Source organism: Pteropus vampyrus, unplaced genomic scaffold (assembly GCF_000151845.1).
Source record: "Pteropus vampyrus isolate Shadow unplaced genomic scaffold, Pvam_2.0 Scaffold25, whole genome shotgun sequence".
Lineage (NCBI taxonomy): Eukaryota > Metazoa > Chordata > Mammalia > Chiroptera > Pteropodidae > Pteropus > Pteropus vampyrus.
Genome location: NW_011888806.1, coordinates 8707819 through 8720682, shown reverse-complemented (window position 1 = coordinate 8720682; position 12864 = coordinate 8707819). Strand labels below are relative to the sequence as shown.

The 12864-nt window shown below is 36.8% G+C and overlaps 1 pseudogene; it reads right to left on the bottom strand.

The window, feature by feature from the left end:
• Positions 1-8109: 8109 nt before the first annotated feature.
• On the bottom strand, positions 8110-8228 carry LOC111737297 (annotated as a pseudogene).
• Between the last annotated feature and the right edge of the window lie 4636 nt (positions 8229-12864).

Genomic DNA, 12864 nt, shown 5'->3' with positions numbered 1-12864 from the left:
TATAAAATAAAAGATCTTAAACTGATAAGGTCTTTGTAATCTGTAGGGTCAACCAAGGGTTGCCTTGCCTAAAAAATAAAAAAAATAAAAGAAGCTCTCTTCATCCTTCTCAGGATTTTTAATATCCTCCCAGCCTCTTCCAGCTTCCCTGAGCTCTCAGGCTATTTGCCCGCCTGGCTACCAGGTACAAAAGTCTTCTAAGAACCCAGTATGTTCCTTAGTGCTTAGTCCTAGTGGTAAACTGAAGACTCAATTTTCTCCTCACAAATCCAGGTTTCAGGCAGGGTTTATTAGGGAGCTGGGGGAATTTGGGTTATATATGTAACATCTGTAGAGGAAAGATTATTATATGACATGACCACTGCCTGAGCGCTGCTGTACCTGCCAGCTAGATATGGGGCAGAACAGAGATTGCTTCCCCTGAATTCCTTCATACACCATCTGATTGACTCCAACCCTACGTCCCACAGCATGCTGGTTTGTGATGGTTTGTGCTGGTTCCCGGAACAGGCAGTTGCCATAAAGAAGAAAAAGTGGTTAATTGGTATGATCAGGTTCCTTCTGAAGCAGAATAGAAACAGAATCCAGAGGAATTAGCATTAGAAAAAAAAAAACCTTTTTTTTTTTTAAATTGTGGCATAAGAGAAGGGAATCAGGGTATGTCTCATGCAGACATATGTTTTAATTAGGGAAAATAGGAAAGACTGAAAGAAATGTCTAGCCCATAACTACACTTTCTCTCTGAAGTTAGAGGAACTGCTGAGAGTGTGAGTGTGAATGAGAAGATACATGATGAATACTAGAATAGGCCTGTGTTCATTTCCCCTGGCTGCAGTAACAAAGTACCACAAACTCAGTGGCTTAAAACAACAAAATTTTATCTTACATTTCAGTAGATCAGAAGTGCAATATGGGCCTCACTGGACTAAAACCAAAGATGTCATCAGGTCTGGGTACCTTTCTGGAACCTTTTCTAGATTCTAGAGGCTGCCTGCATTCCTTGGTGAATGGCCCTATACTGCCAGCTTCCAAGCCAACAACAAAGCATCTTTCTGACTCTCTAACTGCTTCTGTGGTCACATAGCTTTATTTGACTCTCGCCCTCTGTCTTCCTCTTCTACTTTTAAGGACCCTTGTCATTACATTAGACCCACTGGATAGACCAGGGTGATCTTCCTATTTTAAAGTCATCTGCTTAGCAACCTTCATTTCATTGGCAACCTTAATTCTCCTTTGCTAGGTAACCTAACATTCACATTCTGGGTATTAGGACATGGACATCTTTGGGTGGATGCCTACTACAAGGCCCTAAGGAAACAAAGAAGATGCTAATGTAGGGACTCACCCAGACCCACAGAGTTGATATGAAGATTATTTTAAACTGAAGACATTTGAGATAGAGCTGGTGCAGAAAGAAGCCTTTTTGGAACTTCCCTTATCTGACTAAAGGCAGGGCCTTCAGAGAGTTAAGCTGTCATAAATGCCCTCTTGGGGAGCTTTACCGCTAGGAAGACCAACCACTCATGCCTGGATAAGAAGTTACATAAACTAACACTATCAAAAACTATCATACTTACATTTGTTTCCCTAAAAGCCCATTTGTCTTTCCTAAAAGTCCTTTGTTTTCCCATAGAAGCCCCTTTACCCCTTTCACCTCTCCCCTATAAACCCCATAACTTTATCTTTTCTCCTTTAATCTGTCAGATGTCAGTTAACTTTCAGCTCCTTCCCTGCCCCACTGGACTTAAATTGGTAGAGGGAAAATTCTTCCTCCTAACAGTAATAAGGGACCTAGAGAGAATGCATGGCAAAACTGAGGACGCCTAAGGTTAGAGTCTATAAATACTGTGGCATCGAAGTCACAAACGGGCGTGGCTTTCCCATTCACAAAGAAATAAATAAAGATAGAGAAGTTTAGAAGGTTGAAAAAATTCTAAGATGTGATTTTGCTGGATGGATAAGGCAATAGAAAGATGCAGCAAGAAGTTGAGCGGATCAAGCGATTCATCATAGAAAAATGAAACCAGGAAGAGACCCCTTCCTAGGGAGGGGTCACTCAGAGCTGAAACAGGAGGATAAGGTCACCAAATAGAAAACTGACATTTAATATTGGCATTCCAGATTTTGACAAGGTCCCAACACTTGAACATGATAGTAGGATTGTGGAAGTAGAAAGGAGATGTATTTGTCTTCTATTGTTGTGACAAATTATCCATTTAACATCTTAAAACAACACTCATTCATTATCTCACAGTTCTGGAGGTCAGGAATCTAGGTAGGCTAAAGTAGGCTCTGTTTAGGTTATCACAGGGCCAAATCAAAGTGTCAGCCAACCAGGCTCTTTTATGGAGGCTCTTATCTGAAGAATTTGCTTCTAAATTCAAGTTGTTGGCAGAATCCAATTCTTTGCAGATTTAGGACAGAGATCCCTGTTTCCTTGCTTCAACCAGCTCCTACAGGGTGTTCACATTCCTTCACATGTGACTCCCTCTATCTTCAAAGCAGGTGAGTCCTTCTCAAAATTCGTATCTCTAAGACTTCCCCTTCTACCTTTTGAAGGGCTGCTGTGATTAAATCAGGCCCACTTTGATAATTGCACTACCCTAGAGTCAACCGACTTGGGACTATAACTACAACTGCACAATTCCTCAGAACAGTACATAGACTAGTGTTTGGTTAAATAACCAGTAGGTGAATTGGACTTTTGAGGGCTGGGGGAGGAGAGGATGTTTAGAATTCTGACCACCCTGAAGGTAAAGTTAAGAAAATCAAAGAGCACAGAAGCTAGAGTGATTGTTTGATCATCTAAATACTTTTTGATCATCTTACTACTTTGCCCAAGTAGTAACCATCTTGAAGAGAAGAAAAATGCCAAAAAACAGTTGTCAAAGTCTTATGGATATGGAGAACAGAAGGTGGCATTAATACAGAGAGAGACATTATGTGTGTATGTGTGTGCAAGTTTATGTGTGTGTGTGGCAGGAGCTGGCAAGTGTATTAAGAGCCTAGAATCTGGAGCCAGACCACGTTGATTCATATAATTTGCTTTATATAGCAGATAAGAGACCAACTAAGAAATAACTCATTTGGTTATAAAATTCATAGAGGTAGAATTTATTCATTTTACTGAAAAATGAGCGCAGTGGTGGGGGTAGGGTGGGGTGGAATACATATGGTTAGGTACTCATAATTAGCCTGCAGAGTCAGAAAGTGGCATAGAAGGAGTAACATTTGTTCCTTCAAAACAGGCTGAAAGGTTAAATGTTGAGAGTTCACCAAGCTAAATTTCACATGTCCATAAAGTCTCCTGTTTAAGTAAACTTTTTAATTGAAGTATAACATACATGCAGAACAAGTAGAAAAATCTAAGGAAACGGCTTGATATATGTTTACAAAGTGAACACATCTGATTTATTATCAAAATCCCAGAAGCCTCCTAACGCTCTAGGTTAGTCATCCCTTCCAAAGGTAACCACTCTCCTGACTTCTATCATCCATGCATTTTGTCTGTTTTTAAACTGTATATACAAAGTAATTACTTTTTTGAAACTGCCTCTTTTTATTCAGTGTTACTTATATGAGATTCATCCACATGTTTGCACATAGTAAAGTCTTATTAATTTCCATCTTTGTGTAGGAGTCCATTGTATAAATATACTGCAATTTATTCATTCTACTATTGATGTGCCTTTTGGGTTGTTTCCAGTTTTGAGATACACCATAAAGTGTCAAATTAGGAAAGAATCCTAATGGTCGACTAACCCCATCACCCAGTAGAATGGCACAAGTGGAGGCCTGAAATTTGAAATCATCTTTTCCCCTTGATTATGCTAAAATAGCATAAAGAAAAAAAATTAGAGAGAGGATCAGAGTTATAGAAGAGCATGAACCTATAAGCCATGGTTCTATTTCTCTCTCTAGCCAGAACGCCAGCCAGCCTCCAATTAAGCAACATTTTCCTGAGGGCTTCCCTTGTGTTACATCCTGTGGAGGAAGAGAAATAACACATTGAAAAAGGGAGACAGATACCTAAATGGATAAATCACGATGAAAATGGTATGAAAAGTGTTATGCCACTGTGGGTGGTATAACTAAGTCTATATGGGGATGAGAGTCATGGAATACTGAGCCTGGAGGAAACATTCGAGCTTAGTATGAGCAGAAGTTTAAAAATTCCTGGGTGGTTGGGATGACCGAAGACTTTTGGGTATAGATAGTGGTGATAGTTACCCAATATTGTGAGTGTATTTAATGCCACTGACTTGTACACTTATAAACGGTTAGAATGATTAATTTTATGTTATGTATATCTTACCACAACAAAAATATTGTTTTTCTGGGCAGTTCTTTTAGAAATAGCTTTTGCTCATTTTACAGTTTTCTAATGTAAGCTCATAGTTCTCTTCGTTTATTTGTGGTCATGAATTGCCAATATTCATTCTTGAGTAATGTATAATTGCGTAATTAAACATTAAGAGTGTAAACACTGATGAGGTCTTTCCCGATCACTCGATCATGAAGTTATTTTCAACTCCAAAACACTGTCTACCGCTATGCACATTCTGTCTTGTGTGGCAGTAATTTGTGAACCTGTGCCAGGCATGTCATAGATGCTCAGTAATATACAATGAATAATCAAATGAGAGAAAGACTATTTTATCTTCCAAACTATAATAAGTGTTATGAGGGAAAGAAAGATGGGGAAATGCTAGATAAAAACAAGTTAATTAAATAAATGCTGTATACATGTTCATTGCAGAACATGTATACAGCATTTATTCATAAAACCTATCCCTCAAGAAGCATCTCAACTTAAACAGAAATGTGAGAGAATTTTCTGGGGTGAAATTGTGGAGGCCTTGAATTCCAAACCAAGGAGTTCAGATTAATCTTGAGAGGGAGAAACCATTAAAAGTTTAGTGTAAAAGGATGACATTGCCCAAATAGTCTTTTAGAAAGGTTAATCTGTTTATGTACTGTTTATGGAGGGATATTGGAAAGCAGCGATCAGTCTGTAAATAAAAAATATAGATTGAACTAGAGCAACAGTGGAAAAATTTGTGATGAATGGGGCATGAAAAAAGACATTATAAAGGAAGAATTTACAGTACCTGCTAACTGATAGAACATTGAAGGTGAGAGTTGATTTCAAGATCTCAAACCTGAGAAGCTAAAGACTTTGTAGTATTAATGAAAATTATAAGGGTAGAAAGTATATCTGACATCTCATGGTATTTCCTAAATATTGCCTTGCTCAAGGCCTTGAACACAACAGATATTTAATAAATATATATTGACTGAATAATAAAAATGAGTCTATCTTATATAATTCAGGGGCCTATCCACCCTTACCTCAACCTGCTATGTTGCAAAAACAGAGGAGGGTGTCCTGAAAGACTTAGCTCTTTTACGTAACATTACCAACTACTGTAAACATTATATTGCCTGTAGAAATAAGTCGTGGGAACACCTAAAGTTAAAGTGTAATGAGCATTAAATAGTTCATGATACATTACACAATGTCTTGGAATTTTTTCAGATCTGGCTGTCATGCTTAATATTATACTAGCTGTTGTCAACAAGGCCAAATGCTAGAGCTTCACTCAGAACCCATATTAGACCAGGAAACATACACTAATTATTCTGTGTGTAACAAAGCCATAAACCAATCTAAAGGTACCCAAGTTTCATCTCACCTCGACAATTTTTGCTAGTTGACTCTCGGGTGCCTCAATTTCTTATCTCACATTAATGGTGATAATACCTATGTCAAAGGGTTGAATAAAGATTTTTTTTTAAATAATGTATATTTGAAAAAACATAGATAACCTTAATTTTTACCAAATTCTAATAATAGTTAATACGTACTGAATACTTACTACTTTCCAGGTAGTATTCAAAGTGCCTTCTAATTTTGTGGGGTTTTTAAAACTTCACTCAAGCTTCACAATAATACCTTTCGGTGGGTTCTGTTAAAATTTCTATCTTGCAGATGATGAAATTGAAGCATCGTGAGATTAAACAATTTACCCAAGGGAATTCAGCTAGTAAAAAATTTATGCTCACATCTGGCTCTTTTTAATTAGTGCTGATATAAGAAATAATGACCTCATTATTTCCCTTAAAAACCACTAAAAAAATTGGAAAGAAGAGGTAAAATAAATTCACTCACCCTTCCAAATCCCCCTCAGCCACAATGGATAAAAATAAAGGAAGAAAAACAAGAAAAGTCTATGCAGTTGCAAATCCAAAATAAATATCTCCAAGAAAGAAAAGTAATGTTTTGTTCTTTTTCCAATTGGCCTAATCATTTGATAGTCTCCTCTTCTTGCTCATGTTTTCAATGCCCTTTCTTATGTTTAAAAATATTATTTTAATTCTGATAACTCTGATGATTATGAATGGTAAGAATTACTAAAGCTTGTGGGTTGAGGGCCTTGGATCTAGAAGCAGGTAACAGTGGCAAGAAGCTTGGCTGAATAAAGGGAACTCAAACTACACGAAGCAGGGGACTGGAGCCAGGCTCACTGATTGAAGCCCAGGGCAGGAATGGGGCTGCCCACTTATGAAAGAGGTGGAGGTTTGTGGGAGACAGTGCTGCTCAAATCTGCCTCAGGATGTGTGGCTATGTTGTGTGGATGGGGCTATTGAAGGAGAGACACAACTCATGGGTGACGAAGCTCCTCCAGCCCATGTTGCCTCTCTTATAACTCTAGAGGCCTCTGTGCCTCCCCAAAGGAGGGCAGTGGGTACTGAGAGCCACTGGAGTGGACCTCTGACTATGAAGTGCCAGGTCTTACCTGTCACATCTGGGAAGGTCTTTAACGCTGCTGGATAAGCTGGGTGCCTCCACTGCTCTCTACTTAGTAACAGGGCTTCCCAAATCAGATTCTTACTCAACAAAGTGTGTGAGATTTAAGCCACTGTCCTGGCCTTGCCTGACCTCAGGAGATGGTTAGACTGATAATGAAAGAAACCATGTTAATCCTAAAAAAATATTGCTAGTAAGCTCTGGCTAGAGATGTTGCCTATGGGATGCTCTACTCATAGGAAACAAGAAACACACATAGAACCTGATAGGTCTTCTTCTATTCTGTGTCTCTTCACCCTCCTTACATATTTTCCACATCTTTCTCTCTCTGTGGCTGTATCTTAGATAATTTTCTCCAATATATTTTCTAGGTCACGAATTCTCTACACAGCTTTATTAATCTTCCATTTAACCTTCTATCCATTTGAATTCTTAATTTCAACAAACAGAGGTTTTTTTTATTTCTAAAAGTAACATTTTGTTTATAGAACATAATGTAAATATAAATATAAAAAAATTGCAAATAATAAAATCTAAGGGGAGAGTGAAAGGAAATGGAAAGAAATGTAACTCATTCTCATTTTTTGTATCAGAAATTCAATCGATACCAATTAAAATGTAACTATTTAAAACTCATGTGTCTACTTCCAAATATTTATTCTGGACTCAAGTTAAATCAGTTTCTTGTCAAGAATGAAGCTCAATATGTAAATTATTATTTTTATAACTCAGTCACATTTTTTCTGCATTGTTTGAATGGTTTAAAATGAGATGTAGCAGTTCTGGTTGAGATGGGGGAGTAGGTAAACACTGTGCTTGCCACTTTCCATGACCATGTTAAAATTACAACTAAATTATAGAACAATCAACCTGGAGAACCATCTGAAGACTAACTGAACAGAAGTCCTATAACTAAAGACATAAAGAATAAGCCACATTGAGACTGGTAGGAGGGGTGGAAATGTAAAATGGGCTGGTCTCACACCCATATGAGAATTGGGAGGGGTATGTTGGCTGCAGAGGTCCCCAGTGAAGAGTGAGGGTTCCCAGCCTCACACCAGAGGACCAGGGTCCAGAAGAGGAGTTCTCACAACATCTGGCTTTGAAAATCAGCAGGGATTATGTCCATTCAGGTAAGACAGAAGGCTGTAGGAAACCTAGGCATTCCTCTTAAAGGGCCCACATACATACCAATTTTTTTTTTTTTTAGGCGAGGCAACCCTTGGTTGACCTCACAGATTGCAAGGACCTTGTCAGTTTACAATCCTTTTTCTTTTTTTCTTTTTTTTCATTTTTTACACCCACAGCACCTCGTCTTCCTAGGTGGTCTCCCATTCAAGTCCTAACCAGGCCCGACCCTGCTTAGCTTCTGAGATCAGATGGGATTGGGCTTGTTCAGAGTGGCATGGCCATAGACTTAAAGGGCCCACATACAGATGCTCTCATATCCAGGCACTCACCTTTGGCTCCGGTGGAGAGACAGTAACTTGGGAGGTGCCAGAGACAGAGGGAAAGAATGAGTTGAGTGGCTTCAGGCATGGGCTGGAGGGACAAGTGCCATAATCCCTGTGTTAAGTAGTCCTCTTGTGTAGCTGGCAAGCAGGCATCATATTTCCTGTGTTGAGTACTACATGGACAAATCTGAATCTGCACTAACCTGGTGAACACTAGTTATAATAACTTTTTAAGAAGAAGAAAGGGAAAAAAGAACGCAAATATGAATAATAAAATGACAATAACTATGTACCCATTTTACATGTAAATGGACTAAATGCTCCAATCAAAAGACATGGGGTAGTTAAATGGATAAACAAGACCTATACATATGCTGTCTATGAGAGACCTACTACAGATCGAAAGACACACATAAAGTAAAAGTAAAGGGATGGAAAAAGATATTTCATGTGAATGGAAAAAAAATTTTTTAAAGCTGGGGTAGCAATATTTGTACTAGAGAAAATAGATTTTAAAACAAAGCCTATAACAAGAGACAAAGAAAGACATTCTGACCTCACAGAACGAGTTATGAAGTGTTCTTTTCACTTTTTTTGAAGAGCTTCAGAAAGATTGATGTTAGTTCTTTAAATATTTGGTAGACTCTACCTATGAATTCGTTTGGTCCATTGCTTTTCTTTTTTGGGAGGTTTTTGATTACTGATTCAGATTTATTCAAGTTTATTCAGATTTTACATTTCTTTATGAATTGGTTTTGGCAGATTGTATCTTTCTAAAAATTTGTCCATCATATCTAGTTATCCAATTTATTGATAATCATTCACAGTATTTTCTTATAATACTTTTTATTTCTATAAAATCAGTAGTAATGTCTTTACTTTTTCCTTAGTCAATGTAGCTAGAGGTTTGTCAATTTTTTGATCTTTTCAAAGAAACAACTTTGGTTTCATGGTATTATTTTTATACTTATATCTACTTATAAAATAAGTTATAGTACTTAATCCATAATTTTATAACTACTTACTTTTGTATTTTCTTTATGAGAGTATAAATTACTTTTTAAGGCCAGATTTTTTTTTTTTTTTTTTTTAGCTGTATGGTAGATTCTTCATAAAGTCATTGTTAAATGAACAAATGAGGTAAGGTTAAAGGGGTATACAAAAAGAAATGTACATATATCATAAGTGCAAAGGAGGCATGGGGTAGTTTGAGATAAGTGTGCAAAGTTGGCCCTTATATTCTGAACACAATACAAATTTCCTTAACAGAATGAGTATTGTTTTCTTTGTTATTATTTAATACAAAAGTCATTGAGGTAGATTTCTATTATTAAAATCTGGTTTCTACAGAGTTCAGAGTTCTTCCTCACTTTGCTTTGATGCCTAAATTTATTTATCGTAAGCCAGCAAATAAATTCTCAGTCTTATCAGGAAATAAATATTTTCCCACTTTGTACTCCTGCCTAGGCTGAACTCACGACTTCTGATGTTTTGTTTGTCCTCAAATCTAAGCTATGCCTCCAATGCTCCATCAAACTTTACATACTGGCATGCAAGTAAAGCGTTCAAACAGGCAGGAGTTAATTTATAAAATCATAAGAGCATTTAGTTAATTATAAAGTCTCTTCCAACTCCACTGATTTATGATTCTGCTGAAGATGACTTACACAGTTTGCTGAGTTTAGATGCCACTGAAATGCTCATTGGCAGTGGGTTTCGAACTGTGGTCTGATAACCCTGCGGTACCAAGGAGAGGCTTCAAGGAATCTACAAACCTTTCATATAAATGTTATGTTAAAAAATATCCTAACCATTAAGAAAATGAAAAGATAAGCAACAGACTGAGAGAAAATATTGGCAAATCATGTATCTGATAAACAACTTGTATTCATAGCATGAATTTTTTCCCCAATATATAAATAAAAATATTTATATGTTTTGGCTCCATTTGGTAAATAAAATAAAAAATATAAATATTGTATATGCCTTTTTAAAAATTTATAGGCTAGAAGAACAACTTATATCTAGACTACATAAAGAACACTTACAAAATCAATACCACGAAGATAAATACTCCATTTAAAAAAAAAAGGGCAAAGGATTTAAATAAACATTTCACCAGAGATATATGAATGACCAATAAGCACATGAAATTATGCTCAACATCATTAGCTGTTAGGGAAATACAAAATAAAATCACAATAAGATACTATTTCACACCACCAAAATGGCTATAATAAAAAAGACACTAACAAGTTTTGGTGAGAGGATGTGGAGAAACTGGAATACTCGTACATTGATGGTAGGAATGTAAAATGGTACAACTACTTTGGAAAACAGTTTAGCAGTTTCTTAAAAAAAATAAATAAATTTACCCTATGATTCAGCAAATTCACTCTTTAGAATCTGTCCAAGAGCAATAATGACATATATTCACACAAAGGCCTGTAAGCAAATGTTTACGGTAGCATTATTCATAATAACCCAGAATTGAAACCAACCTGAATGTCCATCAACTGATGAGTAGATAAACAAAATCTGGTTTATCCATACAATAGAATACTGTTCAGGAATATGAATGATACATGCAACAAGTTGGATGAACCTCAAAAACATACTAAGTAAAAGAAGCCAGACAAAAAGACTGTAGGATTTTATTTAATGAAATGCCTAGAGAAGGCAAAACTATAGAGTCGGGAAGCAGATTGATTAGTTGTCCTTGGAGTGGGAAAGGAGAATAACTACAAATAGGCATGAGTAATTTTTTTTAACCATAACTTTTAATATAATGCATTTAGCAATAATCAGTTACAACATCTTGTATATATTGGCTCAAAGAGTTTACCCATACACTTGCATCAGTCCATTGTCCAATTGAGATTTGTGTCCACATCCAAAGTAAGTTTCGACTATGCCAAGGGGAAATTCTCAGAACCACAGCAACTTGTATCCCACTGTCACTAAGAGCTAATAAGTCTGACAATTTTAAGTGCAATCAAATCCACAACACACTTTGACCAGAGCATAAAATCCTCCAGTTCTAGCGATAGAAAGTAGGGCCTCAACCCCTACCATAGGCCTGTTTGTTCTTGAAAAGAGAAATACCTGAGTCAGAGGTAGAGTTGAATGCATTAGGTGAACTTCAGTCCTAAGTTCTCGGCGAGATCAGCACAGATCTCAGCAAGGGGCCTTTCCTCTCGGTCTTCCTCCTGTTTGAACAATGTGGTCAGGTCAGAGTGGCTTGCAACATGAGGTTGGGAAATAGAGAACTATGTGATCTCCACTCCTGGCCCTCCTGCACAACTGGTAGGGATCCCTCATTTGCTAGTCAAGGAAGAAGCCTCTATAGTCTCAAAGGGCTTTTGCCTAAACCCATCCTTTATATCACTTCTTTCCAACCTGCTATAGGAATAGACCTTAGTACATTTCAACATAACTGCTGCCTGTTTTCACCAAACACTTGATCAATGAGGTCTGCTACTCTACCCTAGGGCCTGTTTGGTTTATACTTGCTTAGTCAACTACAGGATAGGTCTCACCTGCGTTTTTTTCAAAAGAGCATTGTCACCTTACCAGCTGCAAAAAAAGGGAGTTTTAAATCCACAGAGTCAATCTGCCAAAAGTAGGCGGGGAAAATCCTGTGTTAGTGTTGCCTCTTCTACTGAGAGACAAAGGCCAGCTTTGCAGCAATTTTACAGGAGCAGCAAGTATTCTCTCAAAAACAGAGAACCCTAGAGTTTGTGAAAGACAGTAGTTGTTCTTTGACTACACATGGGATTCTGTGTGCAAACTCACTTAATAATATTCCAAGTATCGTAACCGACAAGTATACTCACAATCTTGTTGGGAATTTTAAGTCCCCCTTCTAGTGGGCATCAAAGGACATTGAGAATGTCATCTGCAACTTGCCAATCAACAAGATATTATTATACAGTGAAAACTTTGTACATCAGAAGAACTATACTGTAAGACCATAGAAACATTCCAGCTTGACATATAACACCTTTCAATATCAATTATACATTATTACGCAGTTCATAAAATTAATCAGCTCAAAGTCCTCTCAATGACAAAATCACTTATAATTTTTATCTTTCACTAAAAGTTGTTTAGCTATATTAAGACATTTTTCAAAAGAACACATACCATGGATGTTTTAGACAGACACTAATACACCAGCTTCCAGGAAACCATCTACTCTTCTCAGCTGGAAGGTAAAGAAAGAAAAGGGAGAGAAGACAGGGGTACGAGTGGCACCAGTAAGCATAGGTTTGCAGGAAGCTTTATGAAATGATAGAAAGTTTCTAAAACTGGATTAGTAATGGTTATATGACTCTATACATTTACTAATTTCATTGAACTGTACAGTTAAAATTTATAGTATCTAAATTTCAATAAAGCAGTTTTAAAAAACAATAACAATATGTTTATTCTAAATACAGAGAGAAGCATTTGTTTGTTTGTTTAAAAAACTTAAGAAATTGTATAAAATCATACTGTGCCCTTTCATGTAGTATCTATCAAACTTTAACATATTGGAAGCCTAAGTGTTAACTTGGACTATTTTTATATGTTTTCTCGGAATAAATCTTCTGTGGT